The following is a 24,848-nucleotide window of genomic DNA, read 5'->3' as shown; positions in this document are numbered from 1 at the left end:
TCTTTTTATCCTGTAAAAAAACTCCTGAGTCCTTGCCAATGACAAGCAATAGCCATAAAATGATGCGGCCACCACCATGCTGTACAATTTGAAGAGTGGTACTCAGTGATGTGGGCTCCCGAGTGGCGCAGCAGTTTAAGGCACTGCTTCTCAGTGTTAGAGGTGTCACTACAGACACCCTGGTTCGAATACAGGCTGTATCACAACTGTCTGTGATTGGGAGTCCCATAGAGTGGCTCTCAATTGGCCCAGCATCATCCAGGTTTGGCAGGTGTAGGCTGCCATTGTAAATAAGAATTTGTTCTTAACTGACTTGCCTAGTTGATGAAAAAAAAGTGTTTTGTTGGATTTGTCCCAAACATAATGCTTTGTATACAGGACAAAAAAATGAATTTCTTTTCCACATTTTTTGCAGTATTACTTTAGTGCCTTATTTGCAATAAGAGCGTGGCCTCCTGCAACAGGAGGCATGTTTTTTAACATGTTTATTCTGTACAGGCTTCCTTCTTTTCCCTCTGTCATTTATGTTAATATTGTGGAGTAACTACAATGTTGTTGATCCATCCTCAATTATCTCCTATAGCAGCCATTAGACTCTGTAACTGTTTTAAAATCACCATTGGTGAAATCCCTGAGCGGTTTCCTTCCTCTCCACCAAATGAGTTAGGAAGGGTGCCTGTATCTTTGTAGTGACTGGGTGTATTGATACAGCATCCAAAGTGCAATTAAGAACTCCACCATGCTCAAGGGAATATTCAATGTTTGGCTTTTTTTTCTTCACCAATAGGTGCCCTTCTTTGCAAACCATTGGAAAACCTCCCTGGTCTTTGAGGTTGAATCTGTGCTTGAAATGCACTGCTCGACTGAAGGACATTTACAGGGGTACAGAGATGGGGTAGTCATTTATCATGTTTTATACTATTATTGCACACAGAGTGAGTCCTTGCAACTTATTATGTGACTTGTTTGGCACATTTTTACCCCTGAACGTATTTAGTCTTGCCATAAGAAAGGGGTTGAATCAAGACATTTCAGTTATACATTTTAAATGAATTTGTTAACATTTCTAAAAACATAATAATTCCACTTTGACATTACGGGGGTATTGTGTGTAGATCTGTGACACAATACCACAGTTTAATCAATTTTGAAATAAGGCTGTAACACAACATGAGGAAAAGTCCAGGGGTGTGAATCATTTCTGACAGTACTATAAAAGTTAAATGTTTCTCATTAACTTATACGGACTTCATCATTGGAACCACACAGTTTTTGTTGACATCACAAAACAGAACACGAACTGGAACGACACTCCCAGTAACTTGTGCCTGTTGTGGTATAGCCTGTGTTGGGCTGATGTGGGATTTGTGTGGGTTAGCCCCTGCCCACCTTGCCCACCTTGCCCACCAAATACCAATTGGGTCATTTTTGCATTTTTTATAATGTGGATGAATATGATGACAATGGTTATGATAATAATGTGACAATAATAGTGGTGGAAATAATGTTACTTTATAATTTGTCAGTTTTTATCCTTCTGATTGTCTGAGAACAAACAGTACACACAATGGGACATCAATCAGGAGATCAAATGTACAGTAAAAACCAACCCTGACCCCGGAACACTGTTCCCAGTCAATAGACCCACAGAGCCTCCCATCTGGGTTAATCCCTCTAGCTCTGTCCTCTCTGGGACCTCCACGTGTCCGGGGGTAGATGAACCAGACCCAGATTAAGATCTTCACGCCCACTGTGACCAATCCTGACCGCCTAGTACGGATTTACCTGAACGTCTCACCCACTATGACCCATCCTAATTCCCCCTGGTTAGGACCCACCTGAACCTCACACCCACTGTGACACATCTTGACTCCTCCTGGTTAGGACCCGCCTGAACCTCACAACCACTGTGACCCATCCTGATCCCCTAGTACAGACTTACCTGAACCTCACACCCACTGTGACCGATCCTGACCCGCTAGTATGGACATACCTGAACCCTCACACCCACTGTGACAAATCATCACTCCCCCTGGTAAGGAGTTACCTGTACCTCACACCCATTGTGACCCATCTTTACTCCTCTGGCTTGAACCCACCTGAACCCCACACCAACCCGCTGGCCACCAACACCAACAGGGCTGGCAAACATGGTACCAGATCTTCTGAAAAAGACAACGTTTCTAAGTGTATAATATTTTCTCTTCAGAAGTAAAGTCCAAGGAGACCGGTGCTCTGGCGACTAATCTGACAGTTGCTAGGAGCGTGTGTGTGTGTTTCATTAAACAAGTGGACCACACAAGACTGTTGCCACGTATTTACATAAACATTTGAAATAAAAAGCAGCATCTGTTAAAGGTAGCAGATTATAGTTAGATCTTCTACAAACAAGGTTAAGCACAGTAAGAGAAACAGCTCTAATCCATTCAACAGGGACTAGCATTTAGCTCCCTCTTATCAAGAAGATGGTGAGGATTAAGCAAGGTACTAAGAAGATAATATGTGGAAAATGTGCATAAATTCCTCAGGCTTTCTCCTCGCCTATTTGAGGAACAACTGGTTGAGAACCTTCAATTGCAGTCACAGGTTGGTAAAGTCCTTTTATACTGTCTGAATGATGATGTACTTTGACCAGGGCTTGACGTGGAACAGATAGCGAGGTGGAGGATATGCTACAGCCCAGATTACTTTATTTACAATGGTGACGAGGAGAGGACTGGAATTTATCTCCGTTGATGCTCTATGGGAAATTCTATTCTGGTAGAGCGTGGCTCAGGTCTTACTTTGCCCCTTGTTCACCTTGTCCTGCCTGTATATCATCCATGGTAGTGAATAACAGTAGGAGACTACCGAAGACAGTTATATTGTAGCTGTTTCCCCAGGAGACATCTAATTCTGGTCTTGCTGTTAGCATGTACATACAGTATTTTATCCTTACTGAGCTTTAACAAGACATTAGAAATGTTGCTTGACGTCTGAGATGCCTTCGCTGGTCATGCGTTTGGTATGTCTTTAGATACATGCTGTAATTCCACCGGTATCATGTATCAGAGCAGGTATTTCAATAGCATTTGAATAGGTACATTCAGATGACTATTTAAATCAGCCAAGGCCTGAGTGTGAATTCATTTATTGAAGCTTTTGGATGGCAAATAGAATTTGATAGAGTGGCTGATAGCATGGACGTGTTACTTGACATGATTGGGTGCTGAGTTCCCTCAGTGTACCGAGCCAAGAACCCAGAGGCATGATTATAAAGTGACATTTGAGAGGGGGAAAAAAACTCTAAAGACCCACCACAACATTTTCGACTGGTTGAAAAAGCTGTGAACTACAGGCGAGTGGCGGGGGCCGAGGCCCCATAATGTAGCCCTTCTTTTCAAGGCCAGGTCTGACGCATGGAGCCCAGGGCCCCGCAGGCTGGTATAGAGCAGGTCTCTGTGCACCGAGCCAACCACAGAACCCTGTCACCTCACAGGGCCGCATGGAAACCCCTGTGTGCCGCGCAGCGCAAACTGCCCCTGTGGAGCAGGGTCACACTCCAGCCATCAGAACCACATGTTGACTCTATTAGTTTGTGAATAATCTGTTTAATTTGTTTGTACTCAAATAGGTTTATACCAACATGTGCACCGAGAGACACAAACACACATGCAAAACACAGACACAATCTGCCGGATTGTTTATTTACTTTAAATGTATATATTGATTTTGAGATAGGCCATAGAGATGTCTACCTGGATTGATCAAAAGGTAGTTATCTTTCCAGGAGGATGTAATACAAGTAAGAAGTGTATGGTTAAAGAGCATGGAAGAGCATTACTACCATACTCTTTGAAGGGTTACAAAAGGGTTTTTCGGGTGTCCAAATGGGACAACCCTTTGAAGAATACTTTTGGGTTCCAGGTAGAACCCTTTTGGGTTCCATGTAGAACTCTTTGTGGAAAGGGTTCTACATGGAACCCAAAAGTGTTCTTTAACACTAGAACAGCTGGGCCCCAACGGACTGCAACATTCTAACAGTGTAATTACGCCTAGTTTCCTGAAAGGAGTCACTACTTCACAGGAGAGCCATTTGAACGTAAACATTTCTTTAAATCAAAATGGCAGAAATGCCTTCTGGAACATAACTTTCATGTGACTTAATAACAAACGTGTATGCCATCTGTAAATACAAACACAATTGCTAAATTACGAGCCTAGTTGGTTTAGCCATGGAAAAAGTCAGGAACCTTCCCGCTAGCCATGATTGACTGATATAATGGGTGGACTGGACATGCCAAGGAATGAGTTCGGATTGGTCTGCCATGTAGCGTGGTTCTGTCTATATCTTGAGCTGGTCAGTATGTGTAGGTCATCCTTTCTAATGGGGCTTTTTTGAAAGATATCACATAGTTCAAATGGAAAAGTGTTGCTCTCCACTTTCTGGAGGACCGAGTTTTGAAATCAGTGGAATGCCCGGTGGAATTAGAGTATGATAGCTAACGAGGGAGAAAATTCTGGCATTTGATTGCAAATATGCAGAGGGAATCCAAAAGAGAACACACAGAAGGATGTTGTTTTAAACACCTTTCTCTGATTACATCTTTAAACAAAGGGCAACGATGGCATCCGTGACAGAGGAAGAAGCATCCATCCATGTATCAATATACATGGATGGATGCTTCTCCCTCCCCAGGTAAGATAGTCTAGCTAGCTACATGTTCAGATATTACACAATTCTAATATTTGCAGAAAGTCGTTTTCATTTCAAGTTAAAGTGTACAGTTAACATTAGCTAGCTAATGTTAACTGGTTGGCTCGCTAGCTAACGTTATGTGTATGAGCTGTGTAGTAATATTATTTGTATCTCAGAGCCATTTGCATTGGTAGTTATAGCCTAATGTTAGCTAGCTAGCTAACACTGAACCTGGTTGGTTAGTTACTTACAGATTCATGTAAGCTAACATAATAGCTAACTCACATTATGAGTTGGGATCATGGTTCATTATTTAGCTAGCTAGCTACATGTTTAAAACATCTCTAGGGTACGTGGGACGCCTCGTCAACAGCCAGTGGAACTGCAGGGCGCCAAATTCAAAACAACAGAAATCCCATAATTAAAGATCCACAAACATACATCAAATCAAATGTATTTGTCACATACACATGGTTAGCAGATGTGAATGCGTGTGTAGCGAAATGCTTGTGCTTCTAGATGTATTTTACACTGTTTTAAAGATACACTTGTTGTAAATCCAGCCACAGTGTCCGATTTCAAAAAGGCTTTACGACGAAAGCAAACCAAACGATTATGTTAGGTCAGAGCTAAGTCACCGAAAAACACAGCCATTTTTCCAGCCAAAGAGAGGAGTCACAAAAAGCAGAAATATAGATTAAATGAATCACTAACCTTTGATGATCTTCATCAGATGACACTCATAGGACTTCATGTTACACAATAAATGTATGTGTTGTCCGGTAAAGTTCATATTTATATCCAAAATAACTGTGTTTACATTGGCGAGTTATGTTCAGTAGTTCCAAAACATCCGGTGATTTTGCAGAGCCACATCAATTTACAGAAATACTCATAATACACATTGCTAAAAGATACAACTGTTATGCATGGAATTTTACATCCACTTCTCCTTAATGCAAACGCTGTGTAAGATTTCAAAAAAACTTTACAGAAACAGCACACCATGCAATAATCTGAGTACGGCGCTCAGTGACAAAAACAACCCAAACAGATATCCGCCATGTTGGAGTCAACAGAAGTCAGAAATAGCATTATAAATATTCACTTACCTTTGATGATCTTCATCAGAATGCACTCCCAGGAATCACAATAAATGTTTGTTTTGTTCGATAATGTCCATCCTTTATGTCCAAATATCTCCTTGTTGTTCGCGTGTTCAGTACACAATCGAAACTCATGACGCGCTTGCAAGTCCAGCAGAAAGTAAGGACGAAAAGTCCAAAAAGTTATATTACAGTCCGTGGAAACATGTCAAACAAAGTATAGAATCAATCTTTAGGATGTTTTTAACATAAATCTTCAATAATGTTCCAACCGGAGAATTCCTTTGTCTGTAGAATTGCAATGGAACAGAGCTCGCTCTCATGTGAACGTGCGAGACTGAGCTCGTGGCAGACCTCTGACTCATTCCCCTCTCATTCGCCCCCACCTCACAGTAGAAGCATCAAACAAGGTTCTAAAGACTGTTGACATCTAGTGGAGGCCGTAGGAAGTGCAATATGACCCCATAGACACTGTGTCATCGATAGGCCAATAGTTGAAAAACTACAAGCCTCAGATTTCCACTTCCTGGTTGGATTTTTTCCTAGGTTTTTGCCTGGTTATGTTTATGAAGACATTGGGTAACATTAGAATATATGTATTTATTTTTCATTTTGTTACTGTACAGAAAATGTATAATAATTTAAGTGTTCAATCAATTTTAGTGGAGTGCCTTTGTCTTACCTCAACCACCAAGACGCATGGTGGAAATGATGAAAACATCAGTAGCCTAAACATCCGTATAAACTCCAAGTGGTAAATAGGGATAAATAGTGAAACTCAGCACAAAATAAATAATGGCATTATAATGAATATAATTTCTGTATGACAGAGGTCAAAATGTGTAAATTATGGTCAGCTCATGCATGTGTGCGTCTTCTTGCATTAGCATCAATTGGATTTTATTTAGCTGGTTTCCCAGTTGACAAAATTTTCGTAATTTGAATTTGCTTGACACACTTTGACATACCTTTGCTTGCTTGTAGTGCGTAATATTCTCCAGTTCACTCTTTTGTGTCCCTGTCATCTTATCATTCTTCAGCACTATTGTGGAGTACAATAGCTGTGCAGATGCTTTTTTTGCGCAGCGGGAGGGAGCGCCCGTGGCGGCCAGACTTGTTTTCTTTGCAAGCAACTTGTTCGCTAATGACAGTGAAGTGAAGAAATTGTCTATGGTGACATTTCTCTCCTTGACAATGTAAGATACCACAAGCCTCATCACCACATTCTCTGACTCTGCTGCCCGATGTGGATATTTTCACAGATAGTAAAGCTGTTCAACATGTACAATTACACACACGCTCACTGTGTAGCCTATTTCAAGTAGGCCAGAGTAGACTGATAAGACAGCTTTGATTCAGTGAACTGATATAGGATACATACCATTTTAAGATTATAATTAGAATGGATCAATACAATGGCCTGCCTTATTCTTCATTCACAATTGGTCATTACATAATTATGCATTGTTCGCTTCCTCTCACTTATCAACTCACCCAGTCACCCCATACTTTACTTAATCAGTTGAATCTGTTGTTGTGTGAAATTCATTTCGGTATAGTTTACGTTCAGTTTTGAGGCAATTATCGGGTTGTTATTAGCTGGGCACCATTCTCCAGAGTAGCCTGTTCTCTGGACAGCCAAACAAGTAGAGCAGAAACTGTGTGTAAAGTAGAGAATCCCACACATGCCCTGAAGCATAAGACCTTTAGCTGTGGGGAAGACAGTTCCAGATAACTAGGATCCACAGCCACTCCATTTTTTCTAAGCGTGTAGTACACACTTAACAAAATGGGATCTACAGTACATGGTATTAAAAAAGGGATATTTAAGCTTGTAACGACAGCAGAACCATTTTTGGTGTCATAAACTGTAGAACCCTTTTTAAAAGGTTCTATTAAGAACCATACTCAAAGGGTTCTACATAGAACATTTATGGTACTGTAAAAAATGTAAAGAACCATTCTAAATCTCAAAGGTTCTCCCTTGAAGTTTTTTTTTTTATACAGGGTTGTTTATTCTGGTTAGACATAATATGGTCTATAGTACATAATATTTTGTTTTGTGCTGAATTATAATTCCAAAGGTGTTTTAGTAGTTACTACAGTATATTACATTTCATGTAACCTACTTTTATATGAAAATGTCTAACTAATATTGGATTCTTATTGGATTGAGTTCTTATCCTTTAGAATACTTCCATTGCAGTAAACATGTTTAATATCTGCTGGCACAAAACCACAGAACACAAAAACTGGAATGACACTCACTCATGGTTGCAAAAAGAACTATGTGTAAACCATACCCCCAAATATTGTCCAGTGGCCTAATTTATAATATTGCATAAATGTAAAAAAAAATCTGCGTGTGCCATTTTTGAAAAAGAATGAGTATGTCTAAAAATATTGAGATTCATAATAAACTTGGTGCTGTAACGGTTTTCTTGACTTGAAGGAGAGGCGGACCAAAATGCAGCGTGGTTTCTATTCATGGTTCTTTAATAAAGACTCTACACATGAACAAACTAACAAAACAAGAAACGTAAAAACCCAAAACAGCCCTATCTGGTGCAAACACAGAGACCGGAACAATCACCCACAAAACCCAACACCAAACAGGCTACCTAAATATGGTTCCCAATCAGAGACAATGACTAACACCTGCCTCTGATTGAGAACCATATCAGGCCAAACAAAGAAATAGACAAACTAGACATGTAACATATAATGCCCACTCAGATCACACCCTGACCAAACAAAACATAGAAACATACAAAGCAAACTATGGTCAGGGTGTGACAGTACCCCCCCCAAGGTGCGGACTCCGGCCGCAAAACCTGAACCTATTGGGGAGGGTCTGGGTGGTCATCTGTCCGCGGCCCCCACTTCACCATAGTCTTAGTCCGCCACCTTGTCCGCTTCCGTGGCCTCCTAACCACGGCAACCCTTCTAAATGACCCCACTGGACAGAGGGGCAGCTCGGGACAGAGGGGCGGAAGCTCGGGACAGAGGGGCAGCTCGGGACAGAGGGGCGGAAGCTCTGGCAGCTCGGGACAGAGGGGCGGAAGCTCTGGCAGCTCGGAACAGAGGGGATGAGAGGCTCTGGGCTGAGGGGCTCTGGCGCCTCTGGGCTGAGGGGCTCTGGCACCTCTGGGCTGAGGGGCTCTGGGCTGAGGGGCTCTGGGCTGAGGGGCTCTGGGCTGAGGGGCTCTGGCGCCTCTGGGCTGAGGGGCTCTGGCGCCTCTGGGCTGGCGGGAGACTCCGGCAGCCCTGGAGAGGAGGAAGGCTCTGGCAGCGCTGAACAGGCGAGGCGCACTGTAGACCTGATGCGTGGTGCTGGCACTGGTGGTACTGGGCCGAGGACACGCGCAGGAAGCCTGGTGTGGGGAGCTGCCACCGGAGGGCTGGTGCATAGAGGTGGTACTGGATAGACCGGACTGTGCAGGCGCACTGGAGCTCTTGAGCACCGATCCTGCACAACCTTACCCGGTTGAATGCTCCCGGTCACCCTGCCAGTGCGGCGAGGTGGAATAGCCCGCACTGGGCTATGCAGGCGAACCGGGGACACCGTGCGCAAGGCTGGTGCCATGTAAGCCGGCCCAAGGAGACGCACTGGGGACCAGATGCGTAGAGCCGGCTTCATGGCACTTGGCTCAATGCTCACTCTAGCCCGGCCGATACGCGGAGCTGGTATGTACCGCACCGGGCTATGCACCCGCACTGGGGACACCGTGCGCTTCACAGCATAAGCACAGGAAGTTGGCGCAGGTCTCCTACCTGGCTTCGCCATACTTCCTGTGTGCCACCCCCCCAATACATTTTAGGGGCTGACTCTCAGGCTTCCTACCGCGCTGCCGTGCTTGTCTCTCCAACTCCATTCTCCTATACCCCTCTTCGCACTGCTCCAGCGAATCCCAGGCGGGCTCCGGCACTCTTCCTGGGTCGACCACCCACCTGTCTATTTCCTCCCAAGTAGTATAGTCCATACTCTTACCGTCCAAAACGTCCTCCCATGTCCATTCCTCTTTTCGCTGCTCCTGCTGCCGCTGCCTGTCACCACACCGCTTGGTCCTGTTGTGGTGGGTGAATCTGTAACGGGTTTCTTGACTTGAAGGAGAGGCGGACCAAAATGCAGCATGGTTTCTGTTCATGGTTCTTTAACCTCTTCAGTCGACCCTCTACTTTTTTGAACATTCTGTTAAAAATCGCGCAACATTTCAGCGCCCTGCTACTCATGCCAGGAACATAGTATATGCATTTGCTTAGTCTGTGTGGATAGAAAACACTCAGACGTTTAAAAAACTGGTTAATAAATCACTGCTGTGGCTTTACCAGAACGGCATTTACATCGAAAAGCACAGGAAAAACTGATCACTGAAAATGGGGAAAATATATCCATGCGCTACTTGAACCCATTGATAAACGTGAACCACAATTAATTGACTGAGGTTGCAGTACCTACAGCTTCCACAGGGTGTCTAGAGTCTTGTCATTTCCCTTCGAGTTTTTTCTTGGTCAAACACATACAGGACACCGTATCTAATCCGGTCTAGGACCGGATATTTTCGTTGAGTTTCTAGCCGGACATTTTTCCAGACGGACAGCAAATGATCTTTACATCGCCTCCTGATGAATTTTATCGCTTATTAACGTTTACTAATACCTAAAGTTGCATTACAAACGTATTTCGAAGTGTTTTGTGAAAGTTTATCGTCGACTTTTTGAATTTAAAAAAATGACGTTACGTTTTGAAACGATGTTTTTTTCGTTTATCACACAGTCTACATATAACGATATCTAGGCTTTATATGGACCGATTTAATCGAAATAAAGACCCAAATAGTGTTTATGGGACATCTAGGAGTGCCAACAAAGAAGATGGTGAAAGGTAATGAATGTTTTCTATTTTATTGTGCGGTTTGTGTAACGCCGAAATGCTAATTATTTTGTTTACGTCCCCTGTGGGTCTTTTGGGGTGTTGCATGCTATCAGATAATAGCTTCTCATGCTTTCGCCGAAAAGCATTTTAAAAATCTGACTTGTTGCCTGGATTCACAACGAGTGTAGCTTTAATTCGATACCCTGCATGTGTATTTTAATGAACTTTTGAGTTTTAACTAATACTATTAGCATTTAGCGTAGCGCATTTGCATTTCCAGAGCTCTAGTTGGGACGCAAGCGTCCCGGGTAGAAGCAACAGGTTAATAAAGACTCTGCACATGAACAAACTAACAAAACAAGAACCATGAAAACCCAAAACAGCCCTATCTGGTGCAAACACAGAGACAGGAACAGTCACCCACAAAACCCAACACCAAACAGGCTACCTAAATACGGTTCCCAATCAGAGACAATGACTAACACCTGCTTCTGATTGAGAACCATATCAGGCCAAACATAGAAATAGACAAACTAGACACACAACATAGAATGCCCACTCAGATCACACCCTGACCAAACAAAACATAGAAACATACAAAGCAAACTATGGTCAGGGTGTGACAGGTGCATGTTTCCTGTTAAAAATCAGACTTGTCCAAAAACTGTGGGCAGGTGAATAAGCATTATAACGCCACCTGTAATATGGCCTCCATTCACCTTTTATGGCAACAATAAACAGGTTTCCATTCAACTTGTTTATGCTAGTAAAGTACGATAAAAAATGTCATAGACTGGTGAAAAAAAAGGTCTAAACTTTCCAAATGTCGACAAAACAAAACACGCTAGACAAGGTGGGATCTGATTGTGTCTGTAAAATCAATAATGGGAGAAATGGTGGTGCACTACGTAATCACACATTGATTTTCTTCCGCAAGAAGTTCATTTGGGAAAATCACTGTTGGGAAAATGCATACAGTCATTAGGAAAATAACACTTCACTTTTTTCATATTTTGTTATGTTACAACCTATAATAAGATGGACTAAATTGTTTTTTTCCCCCATCAATCTAAACGTTGTTTTTATTTTATTTTTGCAAATACAGTTGAAATCGGAAGGTTACATACACCTTAGCCAACTACATTTAAAACTCAGTTTTTCACAATTCTTTAAATTTAATCAGAGTAAAAATTCCCTGTCTTAGGTCAGTTAGGTTCACCACTTTATTTTAAGAATGTGAAATCTCAGATAAACAGTAGAGTGATTTATTTCAGCTTTTATTTCTTTCATCACATTCCCAGTGGGTCAGAAGTTTACATATTCTCAATTAGTATTTGATAACATTGCCTTTAAATTGTTTAACCTCTTGCTCCTACCTGACAAGCAGGCGTCCCATCTAGACATCTGGAAATGCAAATGCGCTACGCTAAATGCTAATAGTACTGGTTAAAACTCAAACGTTCATTAAAATACACATGCAGGGTATTGAATTAAAGCTACACTCGTTGTGAATCCAGGCAACAAGTCAGATTTTTAAAATTATTTTCGGCGAAAGCATGAGAAGCTATTATCTGATAGCATGTAACACCCCAAAAGACCCGCAGGGGACGTAAACAAAATAATTAGCATAGTCGGCGCTACACAAACCGCACAAATAAAATATAAAACATTCATTACCTTTGACCATCTTCTTTGTTGGCACTCCTAGATGTCCCATAATCACTATTGGGTCTTTTTTTCGATTAAATCGGTCCATATATAGCCTAGATATCGATCTATGAAGACTGTGTGATAAACGGAAAAAAATAGCGTCTTATAACGTAACGTCATTTTTTTAAATTAAAAAAGTCGACGATAAACTTTCACAACACACTTCGAAATACTTTTGTAATGCAACTTTAGGTATTAGTAAACGTTAATAAGCGATCAAATTAATCACGAGACGAAGTATATTCTATAGGTGTGTCTGGAAATAATGTCCGGGTAAATCTCAACCAAAATATCCGGTCGGAGACCGGAAGAAAGGCAATGCCTTGCGTCTTTTTGACCCAAGAAACAAAAGGTAAGCAAATGACAAGACTGTTGACATCGTGTGGAAGCTGTAGGTATTGCAACCTCAGTCCCATTAAATGTGGTTCACCTTTATCAATGGGTTGAAGTCGCGCATGGATATATTTTTCCATTTTCAGTGATCAGATTTTCCTGCACTTTTCGATGAAACGCACGTTCTGTTATAGTCACAGCCGTGATTTAACCAGTTTTATAAACGTCTGAGTGTTTTCTATCCACACATACTAATCATATGCATATACTATATTCCTGGCATGAGTAGCAGGGCGCTGAAATGTTGCACGATTTTTAACAGAATGTTCGAAAAAGTAGAGGGTCGACTTAAGAGGTTAACTTGGGTCAAAGGTTTCGGGAAGCCTTCCACAAGCTTCCCACAATAAGCTGGTTTCCATCAAAGATCTGTCTGTACTTTACTCCGTTCATCTTTCCCTCGATCCTGACTAGTCTCCCAGTCCTGGCCGCTGAAAAATATCCCCACAATATTTATCTGCCACCATAAGAATGTGATGCTTGGCATTTAGGCCAAAGAGTTCAATCTTGGTTTCATCAGACCAGAGAATCTTGTTTCTCATTGTCAGAGTCCTTTAGGTGCCTTTTGGCAAACTCCAAGCGGGCTGTCATGTGCCTTTTACTGAGGAGTGGCTTCTGTCTGGCCATTCTACCATAAAGGCCTGATTGGTGGAGTGCTGCAGAGATGGTTGTCCTTCTGGAAGGTTCTCACATTTCCACAGAGGAACTTTGGAGCTCTGTCAGAGTGACCATCGGGTTCTGGGTCACCTCCCTGACTAAGGCCCTTCTCCCCTGAGTCTTGGTGGTTCCAAACTTCTTCTTATTTAAGAAAAATGGAGGCCATGATGTTCTTGGGGACCTTCAATGCTGCAAAAAAAATTATACCCTTCCCCGGATCTGTACCTCGACACAATCCTGTCTCGGAGCTCTACGGACAATTCCTTCGACCTCATGGCTTGTCAACTGTGAGACCTCCTTTCCAAATCACGCACAATCAATTGAATTGACAACAGGTCGACTGCAATCAAGTTGTAGAAACATCCAAAGGATGATCAATGGAAACAGGATGCACCTGAGCTCCATTTTGAGTCTCATAGCAAATGGTCTGAATAGTTATGTAAATAAGGCATTTCAGATTTTTATGTTTTATAAACTTGCAAAAAAAAATGTAAATAAATGTTTTCATTTTTTCATTATGGGTGATTGTGTGTAGATTCATGAGGAAGGTTTTTTATTTAATCTATTTTAGAATGAGGCTGTAACGTAACAAAATATGGAAAGAGTCAAGGGGTCTGAATACTTTCCGAATGCACTGTATGTACAGTATATATAAATACATACATGTACATATATAGATATACATAAATACCCCAGACTCCGACAATGCTCTTTCTAATATTTCTTTATTTCTTAATTCCATTCTTTAACTGTTTAGATTTGTGTTTATTGTTGTATAGTGTTGGATATTACAGCACTTTTGGAGCTAGGAACACAAGCATTTTGCTACACCCGCAATAACATCTGCTAAATATGTGTGACGACCAATAAAATTGTATTTTATTTGAAAAAACATGACATGACTTACTATAGCATATACTACAGTTATTTTACTACAGTATTTATGCTATTGTTAACTGTATACACTACAGTGAATAGTACAGTAAATTCCACAAAAACACTACAGTGAATACTTAAGCAATAAGGCCCGAAGGGGTGTGGTATATGTCCAATATACCATGGCTAAGTTCTGTGTCCAGGCACTTAAGAGCAGCCCTTAGCCATGTTATATTGGCCATACTCCACAAACCCCGAGTTGTCTTATTGGTAATATAAACTGATTTCCAATGTAATTACAGCAGTAAAAATACAAGTTTTGTCATACCCGGATGACAGCCAATCAGCATTCAGGGCTCGAACCACCAAGTTTATAATATCGTATTTATACCAAATTACACACTTGTATTTTTTGTGGGAAACGTTTGTAGAAAAACAGGCACACACTTGTTTTTGGGTATATTTTGTACGTTCAGCATTTTTAAATGACGCCCCTTAACCATTTTGAACTGCAAAGAACTGTTGGCTCAAAGAGTTGTGGTTGCACATAGAACTATCCCCCTTACCAACGAACCCTTAAAGAACCTTCTTTTCTAAGTGTGTACAGAGCTCCCATTTTTTTTAAAGGGACAATTGAGAGCCACACGTACAGAGCACCTAAGGCGGGCATCAGCAGGATAGATTTTAGGCCATTGCTAAGATATAATCTGTCACACATTCAGATAGCATACCGGAGACCTTGTGAGGTCCGACCCATCAGATTTGCCTGACAGTTAAAACCACCAGCACTGATTAGTTCCTATCAGGCCTATATGTGACAGCGGGCTGCAGAGAGTGCCCTGGGTATCTTTCTCGGTATCTCAGCTATGTAAACTCACCACTGTGGGCCATTGTGCAAGATCCTCTGCCCCACTTCCTGCCTGCCTTGTGGGAAAAAGATAGCACAGGCGGAGAATGACACATCGTTCTCCCTCACAAAGCTTTGAAAGACATGATGACATACAGGAAATGTTTACATGAGGTGAATCGTAAGCCATGCCACAATGCCGTCACCATGCCACGACAAAAGATTAAAGGGAAGTGTGTTTATCGTTGCTGCTCATCTTGTATGAAAAAAGGTCTGTTTGTCAACTGCTTAAAAATGCAGGAATGTGTAAGTAATATTGAGATGCAATCAAATAGGTGGACTTAAATCACATATTATCGCATATTCGCATATTATGTTTCTGTTGTCATTACAGACAATGTGGTGATTCTGGTGTGTCGTATGAGAAAAGCAATTATCTTGTCATAATTTATCATAAGGGCATTACTTACAAGTTCCCTATTGTAGTTCTATGTAGAAGAAGTCAGGTGAGAAATCCTGGCACGGCCATTACAATCTCTATTGTTTCAGGATCGAAGGGCGGGGGGATTGGGTAACCAGGCTCGGAAGTTGGACTTCAGGAGCTTTCAGGCAAAGTCTCACACCTGATTCTAATCAACTCATCATCTAGCATGTTATTGCTATGGCAGAAACTATAATGTGCACCCCTTTGGATCCCCAGGACCAGTACTCACTTTACCTGAGAAACTGCCAACTGTGTGTGTCCTGAATAGGAGTTAAAAATGTTCCTATGACTGTTAATCATTGAATTTCTTTTTCAAATGATGGCCTTTGTTTGTTCAATGTCCGTAAGTATTTAATTTAAAAAGGGCAAAATCACAGGACGTTCTGACCTTGGTGAAGAATGTATCCTGTGTTTGGTGATGTCCTGGGTAAAGAGGACAACAGATGGGAAAAGGAAGCGTGGACCCCCAAAAGAAACCTGGTGAAGAACTGTAGAGAAGGAAGCTATGAAAACCATCCCCAAAGAGGCAGAATATCAGCAACAGTGGTGCTCTTTCGTGGAAGCCACATGTTCCACATAGGAATGAAGAGGATTAAAGGTGCAATATACAAATGTCATGGTTGTTAAAATTCTAATAGTTTGCCTAATTTTAGTTTATGTGACAAGACCAGAAGTCATTGTGTAGAGAATCATTGTACCATCTAAACCGCTGTGAAATATATTTTCCATAACCAAAAATATTGTATTTTAACTGTAAGATCTAAAAGATGCAAAAACGAAATTTAGGAATGGGGAAGCATAGAAATAGTGAAAAAAGAACATATCTACAGCTTCTTAGACTTGCAATCAATGAGAATAACAGATCTTTAATTCATATTTCTATGTGAATTTGGTCTGGTCACCCAAAAAGTTACATATTGCAGTACATTTTTCAACCTCTCATTAATTTAAAGAAAAGTAATAACGGGATGCAAAGACAAATATCAAGATGTAGGCTTGGGAATAAATAAATAAATAAATAAATAAATCAACTATAAAAAGCCAATAAAAACTCTGAAAAAAGGGGGCATGAATGCTTTCTTGTACCACAAAATATATGCAGGTAATCCTTTCAGACTGTGACGGCTTGGAATTCGGAGCAGCACCGATGGCCAAGTTGTGTCAAGCCGTCAACTCTTTTAGCCAGCTCATCGTTGCCTGCTCACTGCCTGATATGATTGATGACCGCGGACCATAGTTGACCCTAGCCCAGTGAATACAGAAGACTGACCAGTAGTGACCAAACACTGTCTGATTCTGCTCAACCAAGAGGTGGAAAAACAGTTTCTGAGAGTAGTGAAGGAATTAAAGACATACTGACATCATTCCTACCTGAAATCGGTGGAGAGATTAGGCCTCCATAGATTTATTAGGTAAATAAATAAAATATATTTTAGTTCCTTAAAGGGATAGTTCACCCAAACTACCAAATTACATTGGTTTGCTTACCCTGTAAGCAGTCTATGGACAAGGTATGACAGCAAATCCATGCTTTGGTTTTGTTAACCTGGCCACTGTTTCCAAACACACACTTTTCAGCATTTCATCACTTGTGGCCCAAATCCAATGCATCTTAACATTTTTTGCACTTCATGCCCAAATCATATATACAGTTGAAGTCGGAAGTTAAGGACACGTTTATCTATAGTTCCATATATAATAGTTGTATCTTTTATCAATGTTTATTATGAGTATTTCTGTAAATTGATGTGGCTCTCTGCACAATCACAGCATGTTTTAGAACTACTGAACGTAACGCGCCAATGTAAACTCCGATTTTTTTATATAAATATGAACTTTATCAAACAAAACATATATGTATTGTGTAACATGAAGTCCTATGAGTGTCATCTGATGAAGATCATCAAAGGTTAGTGATTCATTTTTTTCTGCTTTTTGTGACTCCTCTCTTTGGCTGGAAAAAATGGCTGTATTTTTCTGTGGCTTGGTGGTGACCTAACATAATTGTTTGTGGTGCTTTCGCTGTAAATCCTTTTTGAAATCAGACACTGTGGCTGCATATATTAACCGCAACGGTCTTGTTCAGTAGGAGAGGGAAAGGCAATGGCAGCCCAAACTCTGTTGCGCGAGCAAAACTCATGCGAACACCTGGCGCGATGTTATCTTTCTGGCTCATTTCTCAAAATTAAAGCCTGAAACTATGTCTGAAGACTGTTGACACCTTGAGGAAGCGATAGGAAAAGGAATCTGGTTGATATCCCTTTAAATGGAGCAAAGGGAGGCTATGTAACACTTCCTGGTTTGATTTTCCTCAGGGTTTCGCCTGCAATATCAGTTCTGTTATACTCACAGACAATATTTTGACAGTTTTGGAAATGTCAGAGTGTTTTCTATCCAATACTAATAATAACATGCATATATTAGCAACTGAGACTAAGGAGCTGGCCGTTTACTCTGGGCACCTTTTCATCAAAGCTACTCAATACTGCCCCTGCAATCATAAGAAGTTAAATAGCCATCACTAGCCCCCTACTACCCGGCAACTCAACCCTGCTGCCCTAAATACATAGACATGGAATCACTGGTCACTTTAATAATGTTTACATAATGCTTTACTCATTTCATATGTATATACTCTATTCTATTCTACTTTATTTAGTCAATGCCACTCCGACATTGCTCGTCCTGCTATTTATATATTTCTTAACTCCATTCTTTTACTTTAGAATTGGCTGTATTGTTGTGAATTGTTCAATATTATTGCACTGTTGGAGCTGCCAGTTGAGGACTTGTGAGGTGTCTGTTTCTCAAACTAGACAATCTAATGTACTTGTCCTCTTGCGCAGTCCTGCCCCGGGGTCTCCTACTCCTCTTTGTATTCTGTTTAGATTCAGCTTGCGCTGTTCTGTGAAGGGAGTAGTAAACAGGGTTGTATGAGATCTTCAGTTTCTTGGCAATTTCTAGCATGGAATAGCCTTCATTTCTCAGAACAAGACTAGCTTGATGAGTTTTCGAAGAAAGGTCTTTGTTTCTGGCCATTCTGAGCCTGTAATCGAACCCGCAAATGCTGATGCTCCAGATAATCAAGTAGTCTAAAGAAGGCCAGTTTTATTGCTTCTTTAATCAGGACAACAGTTTTCAACATAATTGCAAAAGGGTTTTCTAATGATCAATTAGCCTTTTAAAACGATAGACTTGGATTTGCTAACACAACGTGTCATTGGAACACAGGAGTGATGGATGCTAACTATGGGCCTCTAAATGCATATGTAGATATTCCATTAAAAATCAATAGTCATTTCCAAAATTAACAATGTCTACACTGTATTTCTAATCAATATCAGTATCTAAAATTGACTGTGTAGCTCAATTAAGTTGCTTACAGTTAAAGTCGAAAGTTTAAATACATTTAGGTTAACTGCCTTGTTCAGGGGCAGAACGACAGATTTTTATCTTGTTAGCTCAGGGTTTCGAGCTTGCAACCTTTCAGTTACAACTCCAATGCTCTAACCACTAGGCTACCTGCAGCCATGCTGTGCTTGCTTTTTCAGCTTGGCTGACTTAACAGATTCTGGAACAAAGAAAATTGACATCCAGTGGTAGCAATTCATATGGCTACCACTGGATGTCAATTGTCTTTGTTCATTGTTTCAGGCTTGTTTCTTGAAAAACGAGAAGGAATTTTGAGTTTTTGTACAAAGAGTCCCAGAGTCGAAGAGGAGGCGTGCCTGCTAATTTGACATTTCTATTGAATATACTTCCTTCCGTATGACATATTATAGTTTATTTACATTTTAGGATACCTGAGGATTAAATACAAACATAGTTTGACTTGTTTGAACAAATTTTAGCTGTAACATTTGGGGGTCAAATTCAAAGGTAACAGTCAGTATCTGCTGTGGCCACCAGCTGCGCTAAGTACTGCAGTGCATCTCCACCTCATGGACTGCACCAGATTTGCCAGTTCTTGCTGTGAGATGTACCCGACTCTTCCACCAAGGCACCTGCAAGTTCCCGGAAATTTCTGGGGGGAATGGCCCTAGCTCTCACCCTCCGATCCAACAGGTCCCAGACGTGCTCAATGGGATTGAGATCCGTGCTCTTCACTGGCCATGGCATAACGCTGACATTCCTGTCTTGAAGGAAATCACCCACAGAACGGGCAGTATGGCTGGTGGCATTGTTATACTGGAGGTCAGGTCAGGGTGAGCCTGCAGGAAGGGTACCACTTGAGGGAGGAGGATGACTTCCTGTAACGCACAGTGTTGAGATTGCCTGCAATGACAACAAGCTCAGTCCGATGATGCTGTGACACACCGCCCCAGACCATGATGGACCCTCCACCTCGATCCCGCTCCAGAGTATAGGCCTCAGTGTAACGCTCATTCCTTTGACGATAAATGCGAATCCGACCATCACCCCTGTTGAGACAAAACCGCAACTCATTAGTGAAGAGCACTTTTTGGCTGTCCTGTCTGGTCCAGCGACGGTGGGTTTGTGCCCATAGGCAACGTTGTTGCCGGTGATGTCTGGTGAGGACCTGCCTTACAACAGGCCTACAAGCCCTCAGTCCAGTCTCTCTCAGCCTATTGCGGACAGTCTGAGCACTGACAGGGGGGATTGTGTGTTCCTTGTGTAACTCGGGCAGTTGTTGTTGCCATCTTGTACCTGTCCAACAGGTGCGATGTTCGGATGTTCCGATCCTGTGCAGGTGCTGTTACACATGGTCTGCCACTGCGAGAACAATCAGCTGTCTGTCCTGTTTCCCTGTAGTGCTGTCTTAGGTGTCTCACAGTACAGACATTGCAATTTATTGCCCTGACCACATCTGCTGTCCTCATGCCTCCTTGCAGCATGCCTAAGGCACGGTCACGCAGATGAACAGGGACCTTTGGCATCTTTCTCTTGGTGTTTTTCAGCGTCTGTAGAAAGGCCTCTTTAGTGTCCTAAGTTTTCATAACTGTGACCTTAATTGACTACCGTCTGTAAGCTGTTAGTGTCTTAAAACTACTTATGGCTGCAATCCCGTTAACGGGATGATATGACAACAGTCAGTGAACGTGCAGGGTGCCAAATTCAAAACAACAGAAATCTCATAATTAAAACTCCTCAAACATACAGTGGGGCAAAAAAGTATTTGGTCAGCCACCAATTGTGCAATTGTCTCCCACTTAAAAGATGATAGAGGCCAGTAATTTTCATCATAGGTACACTTCAACTATGACAGACAAAATGAGAAAAAAAAATCCAGAAAATCACATTGTAGGATCTTTAATGAATTTATTTGCAAATTATGGTGGAAAATTAGTATTTGGTCACCTACAAACAAGCAAGATTTCTGGCTCTCACAGACCTGTAACTTCCTCTAGAAGAGGATCCTATGTCCTCCACTCATTACCTGTATTAATGAACCTGTTTGAACTTGTTATCAGTATAAAAGACACCTGTCCACAACCTCAAACAGTCACAGTCCAAACTCCACTATTGCCAAGTCCAAAGAGCTGTCAAAGGACACCAGAAACAAAATTGTTGACCTGCACCAGGCTGGGAAGACTGAATCTGCAATAGGTAAGCAGCTTGGTTTGAAGAAATCAACTGTGGGGGCAATTATTAGGAAATGGAAGACATACAAGACCACTGATAATCTCCCTCGATCTGGGGCTCCACGCAAGATCTCACCCCGTGGGGTCAAAATGATCACAAGAACGGTGAGCAAAAATCCCAGAACCACACGGGGGGACCTAGTGAATGACCTGCAGAGAGCTGGGACCAAAGTAAAAAAGTAACACACTACGCCGCCAGGGACTCAAATCCTGCAGTGCCAGACGTGTCCCCCTGCTTAAGCCAGTACATATCCAGGCCCGTCTGAAGTTTGCTAGAGAGCATTTGGATGATCCAGAAGAAGATTGGGAGAATGTCATATGGTCAGATAAAACCAAAATATAACTTTTTGGTAAAAACTCAACTCGTCGTGTTTGGAGGACAAAGAATGCTGAGTTGCATCCAAAGAACACCATACCTACTGTGAAGCATGGGGGTGGAAACATCATGCTTTGGGGCTGTTTTTCTGCAAAGGGACCAGGACGACTGATCCTTGTAAAGGAAAGAATGAATGGGGCCGTGTATCGTGAGATTTTGCATGAAAACCTCCTTCCATCAGTAAGGGCATTGAAGATGAAACATGGCTGGGTCTTTCAGCATGACACTGATCCCAAACACACCACCCGGGCAACGAAAGAGTGGCTTCGTAAGAAGCATTTAGAGGTCCTGGAGTGGCCTAGCCAGTCTCCAGATCTCAACCCCATAGAAAATCTTTGGAGGGAGTTGAAAGTCCGTGTTGCCCAGCAACAGCCCCAAAACATCACTGCTCTAGAGGACATCTGCATGGAGGAATGGGCCAAAATACCAGCAAGTGTGTGAAAGCCTTGTGAAGACTTACAGAAAACTTTTGACCTCTGTCATTGCCAACAAAGGGTATATAACAAAGATAAACAGAGATAAACTTTTGTTATTGACCAAATACTTATTTTCCACCATAATTTGCAAATAAATTCATAAAAAATCCTAAAATGTGATTTTCTGGACATTTTTTCTCATTTTGTCTGTCATAGTTGAAGTGTACCTACGATGAAAATTACAGGCCTCTCTCATCTTTTTAAGAGGGAGAACTTGCACAATTGGTGGCTGACTAAATAATTTTTTGCCCCACTGTACATGTATCTTATACCGTTTTAATGGTAATCTTGTTGTTTATCCCACCACAGTGTCCGATTTCAAATAGGCTTTACAGCAAAGCACCACAAACGATTATGTTAGGTCACCACCAAGTCACAGAAAAACACAGCCATTTTTTCCAGCCAAAGAGAGGAGTTTCAAAAAGCACAAATAGAGATAAATGAATCACTAACCTTTGATGTTCTTTATCAGATGACACTCATAGGACTTCATGTTACACAATATATGTATGTTTTGTTTGATAAAGTTCATATTTATCAAAATATGAGTTTACATTGGCGTGTTACATTCACTAGTTCCAAAAACATCCAGTGATTTTGCATAGTCACATCATTCAACAGAAATACTCATCATAAATGTAGATGATAATACACATAGAATTATAGATTTACCTCTCCTTAACTTCTTGACACTACCAATCCCTGTAGCAGGATCATTTTCGTCTGCAACCGTTGAATAGCATAGCGGTGCAGTCAAATAATATTACTAGAAAATATTAATATTCATGAAATCACAAGTGCAATATTTTGAAACACAGCTTAGCCTTTTGTGAATCACCCTGTCGTCTCAGATTTTGAAATGACGCTTTACAGCGAAAGCAATCCAAGCGTTTGTGTAAATTTATTGATAGCCTAGCATAGCATTATGTACACTTAGCATCAGGAAGCTTGGTCACGAAAATCAGAAAAGCAATCAAATTAACCGTTTACCTTTGATGATCTTCGGATGTTTTCACTCAGGAGACTCCCAGTTACACAACAAATGTTCCTTTTGTTCCATAAAGATGATTTTTATACCCAAAATACCGACGTTTGTTTGTCGCGTTATGTTTAGAAATCCACAGGAAAGAGTGGTCACGACAACGCAGACGGAAATTCCAAATAGTCTTCATAATGTCCACAGAAACATGTCAAACGTTTTTATAATCAATCCTCAGGTTGTTTTTAAAAGATATAATCGATAATATATCACCCGCTAATGTCTTTATCAGTAGGAGAGGGAAAGGCAATGGCAGCCCAAACTCTGTTATGCATACAAAACGCTGCTGGCACCCGGCCGTACAATGACGCGAAGTTATCGTTCTTTCTCATTTTTCAAAATAAAAGCCTGAAACTATGTCTAAAGACTGTTGACACATTGAGGAAGCGATAGGAAATATCCCTTTAAATGGAGCAAAGGCAGGCTATGGAACATGGAGTTTTCAAAATAGAAGCCACTTCCTGGTTTGATTTTCCTCAGGGTTTCGCCTGCAATATCAGTTCTGTTATACTCACAGACAATATTTTGACAGTTTTGGAAACTTTAGAGTGTTTTCTATCCAATACTAATAATAATATGCATATATTAGCAACTGAGACTGAGGGGCAGGCCGTTTAGTTTTGGCAACTTATTAATCCAAGCTATTCAATACTCTCCCCCAGCCATAAGAAGTTAAAGCCTTTACAATGAAGATCTGAAGTTTTGGATATTTACAAATGATCTTTGAAAGACAGGTTCCTGATAAAGGTATTTTTAAAAATTTTATCTTGTAGAATGGGGAAACAGTAGCTTTATACCACAGATGAGCTTTCACAGGTATGCCCCATCAGCACTGACAACTCTCCCAGCTCCACCCAGCTCTTATACTCCGCCCACCAATCTCCTGCAGGAAGTAAGCACAGCAAAACCCAGTAGACAGAGCAGGGAGGGGACGTCACAGATGGATAAAAGCAATGTATAACACTCCTTTATGAAAAATGATTGTGACGGAGAAGTCCATCACTGGCCGCGGGCAGCGTTTGGTACATTTTCTCGGATACATCAATGCTGTCATCAATTTTACAATTTGTGTGTGATGTTGTATGGGTGTACCTTCACTTTTCTTAAATCCTCTCTGTTTCCAACCTGCTCCAAACAAATGACATACTCCATGTGCATACGCTGAATCAGTATAGATATTAACTGTCTTTCCTTTCCGTTGCACACATGCGGCAGTCAGTGCCTTTTGATCTGCCAATTGGGCTTAACATGGTTGAGGACAATACTAAAATGTTTCCTCTATTAAATATTTCCCTGTTTTCTTACCACTGCATACCTTCCATGGTTTCCTGTATAGTCTTTATAACAGGACCGATCTACAAAATACTTTTCCAAATCAACTCCTTCTCTGTCTATCAATGGTATAGATTCCAGGTCTGGACACAGTTTAGTAAATGTTGGAGATTCTGCTACACAATGGGTTGCTTTCCCTTCAAATTCCAATGGAACTCTTTCAGCTGGATTTACTATAGTGCATATTTTAATGGATACATCTGGATAGGTTAGTAGGGTCATGTATTTCAAAGTTCTTGCATTAGTTAATACAAATGTTCCCTGTTCTATCAGCTCCACTATCTTAGGATGTGTATGTATCGTTACAGGATATCCCATTGTTATGGTTGACACCTTATCATACGTATAATGTAATGCTGCCAACCGTTGGTAAAACAGTGGATAGCCTTGAGATACTG

Source organism: Oncorhynchus nerka, linkage group LG10 (genome assembly GCF_034236695.1).
Source record: "Oncorhynchus nerka isolate Pitt River linkage group LG10, Oner_Uvic_2.0, whole genome shotgun sequence".
NCBI classification, from domain to species: Eukaryota; Metazoa; Chordata; class Actinopteri; order Salmoniformes; family Salmonidae; genus Oncorhynchus; species Oncorhynchus nerka.
This window is presented reverse-complemented; position numbering follows the sequence as displayed.